We start from the raw sequence: 17,920 nt of genomic DNA on the forward strand, positions 1-17,920 counted from the left end.
GGGGGCAAATTAGCTTACTTGCTAATTAGCTTACTTGCTGTTCACCGCTATGATCTTTGGAATAGCGGTATATAAATAAAACAAATTATTATTATTATTTATTAATGCCACACACACACATATAAAATGTTAATATAGTGCACTAAGTGCAATAAACCACAATATAATATATATATACACTATATATATGTATGAATAGCCTAAACATGCAGAGATTACAAAGACAGAATTTGGTCATGCTACTCTTTGGACCACAACTTGAGAATTAGCACAACCAGTGGCCTTGATTGTTGTTGGGTTCTGAGAATAGTAGTTCAAAAAAGTAACTTTCCCAAACTCTAAATAGAAACCCCAGTGGATTTGATTTTGCAATGTTCATCATGTCCTTGAATGATCTACCTGTGTTCACAGCTTTGAAAATGACCCTAGACCTCAATTCCCAACCCTGTTTTTGATACAACCATTGCTCCCAAGAAAGTGGGAAATGGTTTGTAAATACTGTAGAGTTTTGGCTGACTGGCGTGATAGAACTGAGTCCGTCTTACATCTGTTGTTTCTTCTCTCATCCTCCTCTCTTTGCCAACTGTTCCATTTTCAGCTGCTGCTATCCTGTGAGACCGTTATTTTACTCTCTCCGGAAAACCTTGTCACTGGACAGCAGGCCATTAGCAGAAGCCCAGCTGTAGCTAAAAGCTGCTGGCACAACTGAGAGGTGCAGGACAGCCATCTGGTTCTTCAGAATTTAGCCTTCCTTCCACCAAACTCAGCTTCAGCTTATTTCTACATGCTGTCATGCACATCCTGCCCCAAATTTTTAAGAACCAAGAAGATGATCTTTCAGACCTGCTTGGCAAAAGTTAGCCATGTTAAAGGTAAAGTTACCTTTTTGCTTGAGGTGAAGGGTAAGGTGGAACCCACACAAAAGCTGATCAGGCTGCCAATTATTTCAACACTGGTTATGGGGACAGCAGAAAGAAAACAACTTTCATTTCTTAACTCAGGAATGGGCCAGTTTTCTTTCCCAGGACATTCTCAGGGCTGCATAGGTTACCAAGTCTTTCCAAACAGAAGTAGCTAGAAGTCCCAGTTAATTTTTAAAATGATTTTGAAACAGTGAAAGCAGCTTCTGCAATCTATTTTAAAACAAATTTCCACTCCTAGAGGCTTCCAGAAGAGGCATTCACCTTTGGGGCAGCAGAAAAAGGCAGTCCAGAGAGTTTCAAGGGGCCAAACACCCCAAAACATTGCAGGCCATGCAGCCCAGGGCAAGATTTTGTTCACTCTTGACTTAAAGTCTATTGTTCCTTTAAGAAATAAATAAATTAGAGAGACCTTCCTTTCTCTGGCCCTACAAGTTATTGGTCATAGACACTAGAGGAAACTCTACTCCAGAAATATTTTGCCTGCCCTGGGCAAGGATATTTTACTGCCTCAGACAGAGCAGCACAAGTGACGTACCTCCAAGCAGGGTCCATAGTATTTAAAACCAGCCATGTTAATTTGGCACCATCTGAATGCTGCTTTTTACCTAACACAGGCACTTCAATATGTCTAACAGTGAAGGCAGCCCTGATACTTGTAAGAGTATTCTGGCCCCAAAGCTACCCCCAATTCCCCTTGTTATCTGGGCACTCTGGAGCAATGCCAGGCAGCTGTGTACACATGCCTCCTGCTGTGCTGCTCCCTGCCACCAGTGCAAGTCATTCCATGTGATGTCAAAACAAAAGTGCCCAGCATTGATCACATGTCTGGGCACCTGGTTGTAAACATCAGAGAGAGTGACTTCCACTGGCCAAGAGTGCTTTATTTAGAGGGGGTTTGTCATTGCCTTCCCCTGAGGCTAAGAGCACGTGATTTGCCAAGATCACCCATTGGGTTTCATGGCCAAGCTGGAAGTTGAACCCTGGTCTGCAGAGTCATAGTGCAACACTCAAACCACTATGCCATGCTGGCTCATTATGAATTGACTTATTAACTGCATTCTTCCAGAAGGAGTAAATATATCAGGATGTGATGTTGTTAGTTACTTTATTTTGCACTATTTACAAACGATCCAAATGGCATGGAATGTTTCAGGCTATTCCTCCCACCTTTAATAAAGCATTCTGAGGTATTTTAATCCTATCCCAAAGCCAAGGCGCTTTTTGTTTAAAATCAAAACATTTTGTAACATGGCTTGTGATAACAAAAGTGGATGTATCCAGTTTCCTATTTTCATGATGCTTCTACACTGTCCTGTTTTCCTTCTCTTCCCCTTCATATCTTTTTAAAAATGTTTTTAGATTTAAAGAGCTATCTTTAGAGCCTTTGCACCATAACAATAGGCTCCTGTGCTTTGAAAGATAACTTCCCACACACACCTACAATTTGATCTCAGAACTCAAGTGGAAGAATATCCAGTGATATCTTCCTCCTCCTTTCCCCAGACGTGCACCTTTTACGTTTATAATTTTGCAAACTCTCTCCAAAGCCTCTGTGCTAAGGATGTAGGCTCTTCTGGTCAGAAATATCACCTCCCCTGAAGACCCATACAGAGAATAATCAATTTCAACTGCAGCTGAAGGTTGAGAAAGGAAGGAGGGAGAGGTGTTGATCAAGTGAGTATTTTGTTATGTACTGCTACTCTTTGGTGTGTGTGTCTTTCTGTGAATATGTGTTTTCTGTTGTAGCACCCAGCCTTTGAAATTTCCTGCAACCCACAATATGGCAAGCACTGACTTTAGTGGTATATTGATGCCTCTTTTTAAAAACTTGTTTACTTGGCTAAGCATTTGAGGATCTTATTCTCTAGCATTATGATTTTAATTTGTGTGTGTGTTTTAGTGGATATAAATGTTGGGTGGGGTGTATGTGTGTGAGAGAGAAAGCTGTATGCAGAACTCCTGCACTTCTAATGTATACCATTACCTCCCCTCCCCCCCTCGCCCCCAGTTAAAAATATTGAGGTTAAACCCACACAACTCTCTTGCAGTCTAAACAGAACATGTCCACTAACATAAATGGAGCAATCCATGTTTCTGCCTTTACAGTCATCACAGGGTTGTAGTAGGAAAAGACAGTGTTCCTTTTCCCAAAACATTTCTCACAAAGCTGGTGTGATATCAACTTACAAGAAAGGGAAGCTGTTGTGTAGAGTCTCCTCAAATTACATTCTGATTATTAGGTGGTCTGCTCATATATTCAAATGGTGAAACTGAAATGACCACAGCTGTATGCTATTCTGCACAGTTAAGAAGAATATCACTGTTTAGAATGGGTTTGTTTCTTTATGGAACTCTTGGAGCCTCACTTCTCAGCAGAAAGGTGTGTGTCGTTGTATCCATCACACTTATTTAAACATCAGAATATCAAGATCCTCCAGTCCAGAACCATGTCAATAGCAGCATTATTTATCTTCTCATTCTCTCTACTTAACATCAAGTGTTGGAGGAGGGAGAAATGAATGAAGCTAAGTGCTTCTGACACTGTGTGGACAAGTGAGAATACTCTTTGTTTGAGAAGTGACTCAGAAGACCTCAGACCATTTATATTTCACAGAGTTTTAATATATATATAAAACATGGATATGAATCAATTATTGAGTGAGGAGCATTTCAGTGAACCTGAATATAATGGAGCATCTTCAGCTTCAGGGAAAATGGCAATTTTATAATTTTTTAAAAAATTTAAAATAATGCTGAAGATTCTGTCTTCTGTCAGCTGTGTCCTTTTCCTTTTCTTTAGCACAATTATTATAGCAAATTATAAAGGGGGAAAATCATTGTGGATGCATACATACATAAGGTAATGATAGTTCTTTATCTCTTGTAGTATGAAGCTGCAGCAACATTTGTGAGTTCTGATGCTTAGGAGAAGAGAATATTGATTATGGTGTCTGTATTGAAGCCTTCCCTGTCCTACTTCCCAATCTGCTTGTTGTAACATCTTACCCGAGGAAGAGATCTCTAGCCTAAGAAACTTGTTAAGCATGGATTTTGCCTTTTCTTATTGCCAGCTCAGCCACCTTTGCTTTTGTGTGTGTGTGTGTTTATAATACCATTTTGAACAAATTCAATCAGCCCCTGCACAGATTCAAGCAACCAACATGTTGTGACCTGATCTACAGGTGTGCAGGAAGCTGCCTTATAGTGAGTCAGACCAATGGACATACAGCAGCTGCTTTTCAGGGGTTCATCTATAGTGTAAAAACAGTTGCAGTTTGACACCACTAATTGCTTGTAGCTCTATCCAATGGAATCCTGGGGTTTAACAAGGTCTTTAGCCTTCTTTGCCAAAGAGTGCTGGTTCCTAACAAAATGACAGCTCCCACTATTCTGTAGGACTGAGCCATGTAGATGCACCCCAGGAGTAATTCTCAGCCAGACCGGGACAATTTTTGAAAATGAACCTCAGCCTTTTCTACATGCAAGGCATGTTTTCTTCAAATGAGCTACAGGCTTTCTTCTTCAGAACAATGATAGAGTACAATCCGTTAAGACAGCAGCCAGAGTCCTAGAGTGATTACTTATATATCACTAAAAAGAAAAAGCTGTAAAACATCATCCTAAAGAAAAGAACAAAAAAGGCCATGGGTGTGCATATGATTTTGATAAACTAATGTATATATATTGATGCTCTTTTTGGATTGTTGTTGTTATTGTGTGCCTTCAAGTCATTTCTAACTTATGGTGACCCTAAAGTGACCCTATCATAGGGTTTTCTTGGCAAGATTTGTATAGAGGAGGTATGCCATTCACTTCCTCTGAGGCTGAGAGCATGTGACTTGACCAAGATTGCCCAGTGGGTTACAATTGTTTAAACAGAAATGTGATGCATCTCACCAGAGCGGGGAAGACTTGGACTCACTGGCCTGCCTGATCAGTTTACTCTTTTGGTACTGAAGGCTGACATACAGCATCAAGGCTCAGCTCTCCCGTCTTGGATTCTTTTATCATTCTGTCAGACACTGACTTCACAAATATTTAAAGAGAGGATGTCTTCAAAACATGGCTGCCCTTTACCAACTCTTCTGACTAAGAGCTATCATTTTTAAAGTACAGATTCCTAGTAGACAATCTTAGATAGGGCTCTATTAGTGACTTTCACATACACATAAAGAAATCATTTCCCCAGGCAACTCTGAATTGTCCCAATCCAGTGAGTCTTGTGCCTTGCATCTCATGTAGGGAGAAAGGTGGAATATACATTTTTTCATTAAATAAAATAAACAATTGTGTAGCTATTCCAATTGTATAGCTCTTTAATTTACACCTGCACTTTTGCATGTGTGTTAAATTTAAGCCTTAAGTTGTTGAAACCTGTCCAGTTTGCAAAGACTATTCACAATTCAAGATTTATTCTATGCAAAAAAATATGCATTTTTAAAACTGAAAACAGCATTTTCTGCATGGAAAAAAAATTCTGCACAAAACCTAAATAATAATAAAACTGTTTTCTGTTCAGAAACATCATTTTCTATGCAGAAAATGGTTTGGGGAAATAAAAGACAGCATTTTATCTTTTAAAAAAACATGCATTTTTAATGCAGAATAAGTCCCAAACTGGGAACATTCCCGCCCTTCAGGGCTTTCTGATATTCAACAAAACAAACAAACAACCCAAACAAACAACAAGCCAAAACCCTTTTTGGTCATTTTTCAAATTTTTCAAATATTTTTTAGTATTTTTCCCATTTCTACTTCAAAAGCACTATGCATAACAGATTGGGGCTGCCCCTTATATCCTACTTCACAGCCCTATCACAGTATGTTCAATAAGGCATGCATATTCCCAGGTAAAAGTACATAGGACCGCAGACACAGCTAATACTGCACAGCCACAAAGAGTGAACTGTTCCTAATAAAAACTGAATAGGACCTGTTATCCTGATGATCCCATTATGGGCCACTTTCTTTCACAAAATGAACTCCAGAAAGAAGGCTCTGCATTATGCATGACAAAGTGAGCATTTCCATTATACACTGATTTAGCGAGTAAAAGGATCTTTGGGGATAAATCCAAGAGCTAGTTTCAGCTAGAGTAGGCACCTTCAGTCAATTATGGAAAGGTAGTCAACACTTATGTGAGTCCTATTGATTCAAGGGGCCTACTCTAGTTGTGACAACAATTGAATTTACCTTGTGATTCTCTGTGTGAAATCAGCAAAGATCACAATAGTTTAAGACATGGGGAGGATGCATTACAACCTGCAGTGTTGATTATGTTGGTCTGCAGCTCCCAGAATTACTCCGGCTAGCATGCTGAGACATTGATTCAGTGTCTCTAATGAGTGGGCTTAGGCTTGGCATTCCCAATGTTGTGACATGCATCCTATGTTCCTAAGTACCACCACTACCCCTGGTGAAGCAGGCTATTACAAAAATGGAAATCTAATGTACTGCTTATAAGAGCCATTCTTTTATAAGCAAATTTCTTGTTACCAGCCCACTGCAATTAATCCTGTATATACAGAATAAGCAAGAGTTGATAGTGTGTGTGTTTGGTAGGAATACGGAGGCCTTCTCAAGTTCTTCCTTTGATAATTAATGACATTTCTTGTATGAGGGCTTTCATGTAATTTTAAAGTTTTTTTTCCATATGATCATTTTATTGAACTGTTGCACATTGTCTTGAGATCTTTTCGAAAACTGTCTAAAAATACTGTAAACAATAAATGTTATTTCAAACTACAGTTTTCTGCTTTCTAGTTTCATCTTACAAAGATGAATGGTGTGTTTTGGATTTGGAAGAATGTTGTATTCCAGACTTTTGAACAGATATGGGAGATGTTTTTGACATAGATGGACCAAATCTAAATCTGACTGCTCCGGAAAATTTCTTCACAACTTGGATTAAAGGAGAAATTGAGACCCTTCAATAATTGTCACATTTCTTCCCAAGCTCTCCCTAGTTTTGAAGTGAAACACTAAGGTGGAGAGAGTAGTGAGTGCAACATAGGGGTTGTATATGGTGACTGAGACATTTTGAAAGTTATAATTATTTTTTTCTCCCATGTTCTGAGTATATTCTATTGTCATACAAAATGTCCCCTAAACTTATTGGAAGGGAAAACAAATAATTTCTTTACACACACTCACTTCCTGCTAAATTCTATACCCACCCTTCAGAATGTTTAAGCTCTCCTCTGTTTACCCTGATAAGGTTTGGAATACAGTTGCCCCCTGCCCATATCCACAAGACATACACATATGCAGACAAAAATCCTAGGAAGATAGGTATGTCCTTTAAAAAATACCCTATCAAACTGTAAAAGTTGCTCTTGCACAAAACCTTCTGCAGAATTGTTGCTCTGTGTGAAAAGAGGTAGGTAGACTTATAGGTGTGCAACATGGAACTTTTATGCTTGAAATGTGCAGTTCACATAAGAATTTGAAGGAATGGAAGCCATGAAATAACTTATGCATTTTCTAAAGTGGATTGTGATTATGCAAAATTCCAGCGAAATTCCAGAAACAAAGCAGGGGGGAAAAAACAAGACAGCACCACTGTCAGAGGTGGCTTAAGAAGAGTAATGCTATTACTATACATCAGTAAATTTTGTTTAAATATGAAGTATGTTTTATACTGACAGGCTAATACAAGTTATCTAAAAATAAAATTAAAAAGTACTGTCTAACATCAGCAGATACTGAAGGATGTAAAATTATCTCTGGCCTAGTTTGTTCTTTTCTTTTTGCCATTGAGTCAATGGTCTTTCCTCAAAATTGAGACAGTTCTGAGTTTCCAGCTGGATCTCAAATTTTCCAAAATGAAGGTTCAATTTTTTTCCTTTTCATCTTCCCAGCTTGTCTAGAATTTGTTCTCGGTGAATGCTAAAACCATCTTATCACCTAGCAGAACCTTATTTGAATGACTGCAGGCCTTTCCTGTGCTGTCCTAGAATGCCATGTGGACCAGATGGCTTAAATCCAAGGGCTAATCTCAGCTAAATCAGACCCTTTGAACAATGAGATGTACATAAATGTTGACTTGCTGTTCAATAGTTGATTCAATGGACCTACATTCATTGAGAGTTAGTAACTGGACTTAGGGCCATAAGATCAATGCTATGTCAATGGCTAGCATACTGTTCAGTAAATATGATGTTGTAGGTCTGCCTTATGCAATCACAGTTCACTATTACAGTCATTACACACACCCGGGAGATACCTATCATAGTGTACCAGATACAGGAAGAGAGTTGGATGTGTCTCCATTCATCCCCCATGCCCTCTGGCAAAATGGAAATTGATGTGTTGAAAGGGTGTGTGTGCCGCACTGCTGAAAAAAGTACTGTAGGTTTTGCAGGGGAGACACAGTACCAGGAGACATAGCTCCATAGCCATGTCTCCCAATGCAGGATCTTGATCAATGTTTATTTCCCCACTGTACTTCCTATACCTCCTGCTTTTTGTAACCCTCTGATTAAATGAAGAGGTCTGGAGATCTCAGAAGTTATGCCCTTTTGGTTGGCCTAATAAAAATATAATGCTAATAAGGAAAGAAGATTATTAGCATATACTCCTATGACTTTCTGCAAGCCAGCTATATTGCTTCTTTCCAAGGATGGTAAAAATAAATGGAGAGGGTAATGTAATGTAAGAAAAACTGTTACAGCAGGAAAAATAATAGTACTTGAGAGGCTCTTTAAACGCTGAAATATCCAAAAAGAATAACAGTGATTAGCACTGACATCCTGCTTTTACTTTGGAGCTGTTTTTGGAACTAATGGTGATTTAGTATGTTGAAAGTCAAAAGGCAACCAGCTAAAAGTGAAAACTGTTCTTATGTTAGGCAGTTTACTTATTTTAAAAGTTCACATGACTCTACAGATTTGATCTTGTATAATTTAAACTGAGGCTGTGTCAGGGCATTAGGCTTTTTAAGCATGCCAGTACACTTTCTATGTAGATATCATTTTAGGAACACCCCCCCCCTCCAACAAATGAGGCTTGATTTGTTTCCCCATGACCCAAAACAGCTTCTAGCCTACACAGAAATGCATTTAGAAGTCTCTTTATATAGTGAGGGCACAACTTACAGAGAATGAACCAGATAGGAATTGACCTTATCATCTAGGAGTGCATGGAAAGCAAGGATAAAAATCAGAGCTAGGAAATGTTGCTTTTAAAGATTACAGCTCCCAGGACCCCCTAACAAACACAACCACTCTAAAAAGTACTTATTCTAAACTCTCTAAAAAGTAGGGGTGTGCCTGCTAAAAAGCTCATTTGTCAGTGCACGAAAAGGAGATTTTTCACAGGGGCCTTTAAGAGAGACATATCCACAAGGAAGAGAGCCTTTTTCCTGTGGTGGCACTATGGTTTTGGAACCCACTCCCCAAAGAACTGCATACAGAGTCAATCCTATAATTTTCTGAGTGCCAGATTAAGCTTTTTTTACTTTTGTTGTTGAAGTTGACATTTTATAATGTTCTCTGTCTCCTGTGTGTTTTAGTTGTTATTGAGGTTTTAATGCAAATGGCTTGCTTTATTTTATTCATGCCTGGAATCCATGTAGAATGCTAGCAATATGTGCCCATTTTTGTTGTTGTTGTTAATTGCCTGGAATTGGCCTTTACTCATGGTGACCGCCATGAATGAAACACCTCCAAGACCCCCAGTCCTGAACCATTCTGTTCAGGTCCTGTTGACTCAGGGATGTGACTTCCTTGACTGAGTCCAGCCATGTGGTGTGTGGTCTCCCTCGCTTTCTACTGCCATCCACCTTTCCTAGCCTAATTGTCTTTTCTAATGATTCCTGCCTTCTCATCATCAAGTACAATAGCCTCAGTTTAGTCATTCTGGCTTCCAGGGGGAGTGCTGGCTTGATGAGATCTAGGATCCATTTGTTTGACTTCTTGACTATCCATGCACTCTTTTCCAACACTACATCTAAACTGATTTTCTTTTTATCTGATTTTTTCACTGCCCAGCTCTCATGTCCATACATGCTGAAAGGAAATGTAATGGCTTGGATGAATCTTACATTGGTATTACTGTAAGTTTAATATCTTTGCATTTCAAGGTCTTGTCTAGTTCTTTCATAGCTACCCTTCCCAATCCCTGTATTTTGACTTCTTGATGGCAATCCCCATTCTGATCAATGACTGATCTAAGATATGGGATATCTTTTACTATTTCAATTTCCTTATCACTAGTATTACTTAGGTTCAAACCTGCTTTACCTCACCCCAATATTGTTTACACCCCAATATTGTTTACACCAGTATTTGCTCAGTATCATTATCAATAGCAGTAACAGATTTGCTTGGGTCAGAAACCACTGAGCCCCTTTCAGGCCTTTTCACTTCCCATTTTGTCACTTCTACCCCACTTCATTTTTTTCTTTTTGGTGATCTTTCTCTTTTCCCCTTCAGCCTTTCCCTCTTCTAAACTTTTCTTTCCATCCTTACCAGGAATCTCTCTCTCTCTCTCTCTCTCTCTGTTTTGTTCTTTCCTCTCCTCCACTCCTTCCCTCCCCTCTTTCTCACACATAGTCTCTTTTCTGGGTTGTCATATTCTAGTTTGCCAAATCCAAGCAGCCACATATTGATTATTATTTGCTTATTGTTCAAATCATGTGGTAGATCATGAAAGAACCAAACAGTGCACATACATCCACAGCTACACACTGCTAATTTCCCATTCAGGTGGTTTATAGATAGAGAAGAGATGACTGGAGTTTCTTATCTTCCTTTCAGGGTACCAAACCTTCATGGCTCCTTTTCTTTACCACCTTTTTTTCTTAACAGTGCTCCTAGGACTTTACCAACTGCAGGAGATGTAAACATTCAGCTTAAGTAGCGTTCTCAGGAATGGGAGTACCACAAAGTGTGAGATCTTGCTTGAGGCATTTAAAAGTACCTAATGGCACCTTTGCTCAGTCTCAAATTCATATTCTGGCAGTAAAATGGGAAGAGTCATACTGGCTTGCCTGAGGTAACTGTGGGGATTACTTTGCTAATGTGGAAAACAGTGCTTTGTAATGGAGAAAAATGTTCTGCATGCTTTGTAAACAAGCAAAAAACAAAGCATGAAAATAAAATTACAGTTTTACTGTCACTACTGGCAGTAAACTACAGTTTTACTGTCACAGTCAGCAAGGACAGAGACCAAGGGGTCAATCTAACATCCTAAACCTATGGTCCAAAATGTGATATCAGTCACAGTTGCAATTCATTGATTGGCTAAACACACTAAAAAAAAAAAAAATTAGCAAGCTAATTTCTCAGAAAACAGTTCGGCAGAATAGCTACGTATCTCTGCAATAAGCTGTATATCTCTACAAAGGCCACAGACGTGAGATGTATGTATACTACATTTTTATTAGTTTTATAGCACTTCAGTTATCATAGAATGCTTGAATTTGTACTTTGATTGGGTACTTTGAACTTCTGGTTAGATACCTAGAACTACAGTTTTTAAGATACACTGCTATCTTTACTGCAGAACTCACATTATTTTCTTAGTTTATCTTGGTACTTTTTAGGTGCTTCACCAAACTACAAATCTCAAGATTCCATAGAATAGAGCCATAATGATTAAAAGGATATGAAACTGATTTCACTGTGTATTTTGATACACCTTCACTCATTTTCTCTTCTTCTGTACATATTCATACATACACATGTATGTCCATGCATGCATACACCTGGATTCAGGACAAGCAAGGTTCACTAGGCAGCTGAGTTACACAAACACAGCATCTGTCTTGCTCCTGAAAGTGAGACAGCCGAGGGGTTTAATTACCCTGGTTTTCTAGTAAACCCAACCAAAGAGCCTGAAAGCATTTGGACCAAATCTCTAGACTCCAACACCAGGAGAACTTGTGACTGCCATCTTGTGGCCTAATCAATTAGTATCACTCAGTATCTCAATGTGGTACAAATACTTTTATGATCGATCAAATTCATTTATTTGCTTCCTGGAAACAAATATTGTAAAGTGCCACCCGTGCTTAATTTTGGAAAGATTACTTTTTTGTACTGCAGCTCCCAGAATCCTTCATCCAGCATGTTGCTGTTGTTGTTGTAGTTGTTGCTGTGTGCCTTTAAGTCATTTCTGACTCATGGTGTCCCTAAGGTGAAGCTATCATGGGGTTTTCTTGGCAAGAGTTGTTCAGAGGAGATTTGCCATTGCCATCCCCTGAGGCTGAGAGCATGTGACTTGCTCAAGGTCACCCAATGAGTTTCATCATTGAGCAGGACTCGAACCCTGATCTCCAGGGTTGTAATCCAACATTCAAACTACGGTGCCACACTGGCTGTGATCCAGCATAGCTACTGGCAAATTCTGGGAGTTGTAGTCCCCAAAAGTAATTTTTCCCTGAATTCTGTCATACAGTTGTCATTCTGGAGTAAAATTTTCTCAGCAAACCACATCCCTTAGGACCAAATTAACTTTAACGTCAGCAGCTCCACATGTTTAAACACAAATCTGTCTGAATAATGTGGAAGATGGCTATGGAGGATCTTTTTTAAAAAAGCAAAATCCTCTCTCTAGTGTGGTTTACTTTTCCCTGTATAGCACTGCATGGTTCCCTGAATATACAGGCCTGTAGAAGAAAGAAGGAGAAACAGGAACACACCTTTTTTCATGTGACTACTACCCCATATCCATTTGGGATTCCTGTCATCTGGTAGCCTTTGTTCAGAGCTGCTGCAAAACAAGTGTTACATTTCAAAAAGTACACAAATGGTTCAGATTTGAAACAGCATAACAGCAGGAAAGGAAGTTAGCCCACAGGGCTATTTGAACTTGTTTAGAAGTCTTGGAGGACAGGTATCAAGGGCAAGGAGAGGAGGTACTGTTTGACAATCAGTCTGACAGATTAATGAAATATAAAAGTTACCAGAGTTTAACTACTGGCCTAAAGGACTAGAGCAGGCAAAGCAGCAGACCAAGGACAACTGGTTAAGTCAATGAAATGTAAATCATATCTATATCAAGCACATTGTATTTCTATAAGCATATCACACTGTCCATCTGTAATTCTTGTTCAAGAAAATTCAGTTTCTGCAACCATATTGTTTTCTCCAGGAAGTGCCTTCTCTCTTGCTGTTTTCAAGCTCTTGTCTCAGTCTCTCACATATGCATATGTGTGTATATCCACACTGCAGAAATAAAGCCATTTGACACCACTTCAACTGTCATAGCTACATCCTGTGAAATTCTGGGGTTTGTAGTTTGGTGAGGCAACAAAGCTCTGTGACAGATCAGGCTAAATACCTCACCAAACTACAAATCCCAGAGTTCCACAGGATGTAGCCATGACAGTTAAAATGGTGTCACACTGCTTTATTTCTGCAGTGTGGATACATCTTGTATTTGGGCCATGTTGGGTATGAACTAGATAGTAACACTGTGTTCCTACTCAGAACCTGACATTCTTAATGCCACAAGCATCCTCAACCAAATCTCCAGAGGTATGATGATATCAGGGCCAACCTGAGGCATTTTGATCCTTTTTACTGAACAAGATTATGCCCTTTTCTCAACTTCAGGTGCTGAAGCTGGATGTGGTGGCAGTTTATTTTTTACATCAAGCTTGACTGTGGGATAATATCCTGTATTGCACCTGAGTCAGGAGTCTAGTTTAGGAGGATCTGAACAGGCTGCATGCCATACAGCTCTGGCCTCTAACACTGGAGCAAAGCCAGACTGTTCGTAAAGAAGTGGGAGGAATCCCACTTCTGTTCTGCAGTGCATGTTGCCTGATCTTGGCCTTGTTTGCACTGACCAGGAGTATCTTGGCCCCAGAGCTGCCTCAATCTCCCCCTGTTAACTTCACTCCCACACTAGGGCAGCTCTCCGCACACATATCCTTAATCCAGCCAGTGTTACTGTCATGGGTTGCTCACTTCTAAGATCAGAATAAGGCATCCAGCAACAATCACAGGGCTGAGTGCCTTGTTCAGACTGAGCAACTGAAGACAGCGGCAAACCTAGAGGATGGTTCAGTGAGATGCATGTGCAGAAAACCACCCCAGCATGGGAACAGAGGGCTCTGGGTCATCTGGGAAGATCCAAAGTACATCTTTAAAATTTGTGCTAACGGTGTTATATCCTGGTTCTAGTGTTGAACATGTCATGTATCATTAAGACTCTTTGCCCCAGGGGTTTGGGCTGTGTGTCATCCAAACATGACACTGCTAGAATGGTGTGTGGGATGGTCTTTTGGTCCATGCAGACAAGGCTGTAACTTCCCTCTGTGTAACTGTAGGGACAGCTCTGGATGCAGTTGTCAAATGCTGCTAGAACAAATGGATGACACCTGACCTTTTTGCAGAAATTCTGGTCCCTGGTATGTTTGTTAATGCCTCTTCAACTCAGTGCTTAAGAAAGCTTGGTTCACTTCCTTCAAACTTTTTTTAGATGCTGTATGACTCACTTTCCTTAGCAATGGGATGAGTCTGTGGTGTTTTGTAGCTCACAGGGTGAGGTGAGCTCATTTGTAACTGTGTTGTGCTCAGCTAGTGTACTGTAAAGAAGTAGGCCACAAATAACATTTACTTTCCTAGATTTTATCTCTGGCTTCCAAGAAGCCTTCCTTTATAATCATTGTTTTTAGGGCACCTATTTTTGCTGTTTAAGAGGATGGATAAATGATGCTGAAGGAAGAATAGAGAACTGTTGCTACTGGAAGATAAAATGGACTAACAAACAGATTAGTGATCCCAGCACCAGAATGCGAAACTCCATTAATGGACTAGGATTTTGGCAAAAATCTAATTGGAAAAGATCTAATTCCTAATAGAAAAAAGATTTACAGTGAGCCCTTGTTATTGGCTGAGGTTTGTTTCCAGGACCCTCTGTGGATACCAAGATCAATGGATGCTCAAGTCCCACTAAATACAATGGCATAGTAAAATGGTGTCCTTTATGTAAAATGGCAAAATCAAGGTTTGCTATTTGGAATTTAGACTTCTTTTAATATTTTCAAGCTGTTGATGCTTCAATCTGTGGATAAAAAAATCCATGAACAATGAGAGTCAACTTTCTCTCATCCACCATTTTGTTTACTCAAGCAGGATACATTCATCAAGTTTTGAAAAAGAGCTGGAAAACAACATTTGTTTGTTGCAATTTCTTGGTTTTCAGAGGAATGCTTCTTCCAAACTGAAAGCAAGAGACTTCTGTGGCCTTACATCCAGCTCACCAGTCACACCCCATTCTTCCACCATTTACTTCCTCAGAGCACACAATGCCCTCCTCCAATGCAACATCATGGGGATCATCTTTCATATAGCAGCAACCTACATTCCAAATCTCCCCTCATCAGCTCTGTCTCCCCCTACTCCATCTTGTTTCAAATTTCCATTTCAGCCTCTTGGTGATAAACATGAGTAAAATCTCTACCCGTCCCTTCCATTATCACCACTACATTTCAGTGAAGCACACAGAACCTTCTTTTGTTTGGGTCATAACAATGTGGAATGAAAGCACTAAAAGTACGCAAATGCCCTTTCTATCAGTTCAATGAGTTTGTGAGTTACTGTTGTCATTGTCTCCAAAGAAACCAGATGGAAGGGAGAAAAAGATGAAATGAACTGGTTATGCGGGGAATGTGGGACTTTAATGCTAGGTAAAGGACAAATTACTTCCCTCATGAAGGTGCCTTCGGCAACAGTGGAGTTATTTTCACTCTGTATAGGATTTTATAAGGTCACCCACCACAGTATTACCGGATTCCTCACTATTAATGCAGGAACAGTTCTGCTTTAATATAAAGGTAACTGTCACATCTCTGTTATCCCACTTTTTCAGCTGCTATTAAAATATCCCAGTTTCATTCTCCTTCCCTTACCAGTAGGTTCAGGCAAATGCAAACTGCTGCTGCCTCGCCTATGTATTAGATTTTCCCTCATTAATAACTTTTGCTGCCTTGACCACATTCTGATGTTGCTTGGCCATGTGTTCTGGTTTTCATCTGTGAAATGTTGCAGGGTATGATAGCCTTCTTATAAAACATTCTTATTCATTATTTTGATGAAGTTCCATTATCACAGTGTCTGTAGTGAATAAATGAAACTATATCTATCTACTTTCCCCCTCCCATTTTACCTCTGTCTACATGAACCTTAAGGTTTAGTTTAACAGTGGCAGGAGATTTAACATAGTACACGTAATGTAATGCAGTAAGCAGTTGCTCTTTTCTTTTCTATTCAACAAAAGAGGTCCCATTTTCATAAACGGGGTAAACCTGCATTTGGGCTGTACCTCATCAGACCACATCTATGTACAAGATTTTCTGTCTTGTATGTAGAAAATTAGCATGTCAGTGACAGAACACCTGAAATCCCATTTTACATATGGAGGCTGCTTTGTTTTACTTGCACAGAAGAGCAGTCACAGTTGTGAATCCCCACCTGTAATCTGTAGTAAATTAGCCCAAACACAGGAGGCTCACCACTTCCAGGAGAACCAGTCCAAAGACCTGTAGAACTCTGCTTATATTCTGTAATATGATATATTATCTTAGCCACTGAAAATAATATTCTCCCGTTAGATCAGGAAGCAATTTCTGTCTCAAGAAAACCAGACCATGAGACTGACTGAACTAGACCTTTGTTTCAGCGAAAGACCAGTACAGAAATGTAAGGTACTTCACTTAGGGCGGAAAAATGAAAAGCACAGATATAGGATGGGGGACACCTGGCTGAATGAAACTACATGTGAAAGGGATCTAGGAGTCTAAGTAGACCACAAGTTGAACATGAGTCAACAGTGTGATGTGGCAGCTAACAAGGCCAATGCGATTTTAGGCTGCATCAATAGAAGTATAGTGTCTAGATCCAGGGAAGTAATAGTGTCACTCTATTCTGCTCTGGTCAGGCCCCACCTGGAATACTGTGTCCAGTTCTGGGCACCACAATTAAAAAAGGACACATTGAGTATGTCCAAAGGCCAGCGACTAAAATGGTGAAAGGTCTGGAAACCATGTCCTATGAGGAACGACTCAGAGAGCTGGGGATGTTTAGCCTGGAGAAGAGAAGGTTAAGAGGTGATATGATAGCCCTGTTTAAATATTTGAAGGGATGTCATATTGAGGAGGGAGCAAGCTTGTTTTCTGCTGCTTCAGAGACTAGGACCCGGAGAAATGGATGTAAACTGCAGGAAAAGAGATTCCACCTCAACATTAGGAGGAACTTCGTGACAGTAAGGGCTGTTCGACAGTGGAACAAACTCCCTCGGAGTGTAGTGGAGTCTCCTTCCTTAGAGGTCTTCAAACAGAGGCTGGATGGCCATCTGTCGGGGATGCTTTGATTGTGATTTCCTGCATGGCAGGGGGTTGGACTGGATGGCCCGTGCGGTCTCTTCCAACTCTATGATTCTATGATCCTATGAGAAATAATTGCTCTTGCATTTCTAAAACCAAAAACATAGGACATGGTTGGGAGGAAGAGATGGCACTAAGTTGGGGCTGTCCATAGCTCATCTCTGCATCCACAGGGCAGCCTTCCCCAACATCTTAGCCTTTGATTTATGTAAAGGTAACACCTCCCATCATCCTTAGCTAGTATCATGCCCCCTTCACTGAGGTGATTGGGTTTACTGCAATAACTCAAGTGGCTGCTGTGCTCTCTTGACAGTTGCATGCTGTCTTATTAGTTCAGCTACAGTTTTCAAGCAAGCATTAATGTTAATGCCAATCTGTTTCAAAAAGAAGTCACGGCAGGGGGAGGAATCATATTTGTGCACACGGATAAAGCTGCAGCATGATGATGGGAGCATATAGGTCAGCTGCCCTGGGTATAATCTGAGTTCCCATCAGAGTACAAAATGAGGACAGGAAATGATGATGTTGTTAGCGACACAAACAAAAATAGCAAACATTTCTTCTTTTTCTTGATTCTAGACAGACAAAATATGACACATATGGATGCTCAGAAGTGTAATTCTGTCCACATTGAGGAATTATGGAAACATTGAAATTACAG

General features: G+C 39.9%; 2 protein-coding genes across 2 annotated transcripts in view; one reads left to right on the forward strand and one right to left on the reverse strand.

Moving 5' to 3' along the window:
* The window catches only part of LOC149319334 (gamma-aminobutyric acid receptor subunit beta-3), a 290,532-nt gene that overhangs the window by 157,051 nt on the left and 115,561 nt on the right, over positions 1–17,920 (reverse strand). The gene's annotated exons all lie outside the window — the stretch shown is intronic.
* Positions 2,587–17,920, forward strand: part of LOC149319335 (gamma-aminobutyric acid receptor subunit alpha-5) — a 144,302-nt gene continuing 128,968 nt past the window's right edge. Inside the window, exon 1 of the mRNA XM_089511496.1 lies at positions 2,587–2,597. The gene's annotated coding sequence lies outside the window, so the exon portion shown is untranslated. The remainder of the gene's footprint in view (positions 2,598–17,920) is intronic.

Source organism: Sceloporus occidentalis, unplaced genomic scaffold, assembly GCF_023333645.1.
Source record: "Sceloporus occidentalis isolate IW3139 unplaced genomic scaffold, rSceOcc1.0.p SCAF_2, whole genome shotgun sequence".
Classification (NCBI taxonomy): domain Eukaryota; kingdom Metazoa; phylum Chordata; class Lepidosauria; order Squamata; family Phrynosomatidae; genus Sceloporus; species Sceloporus occidentalis.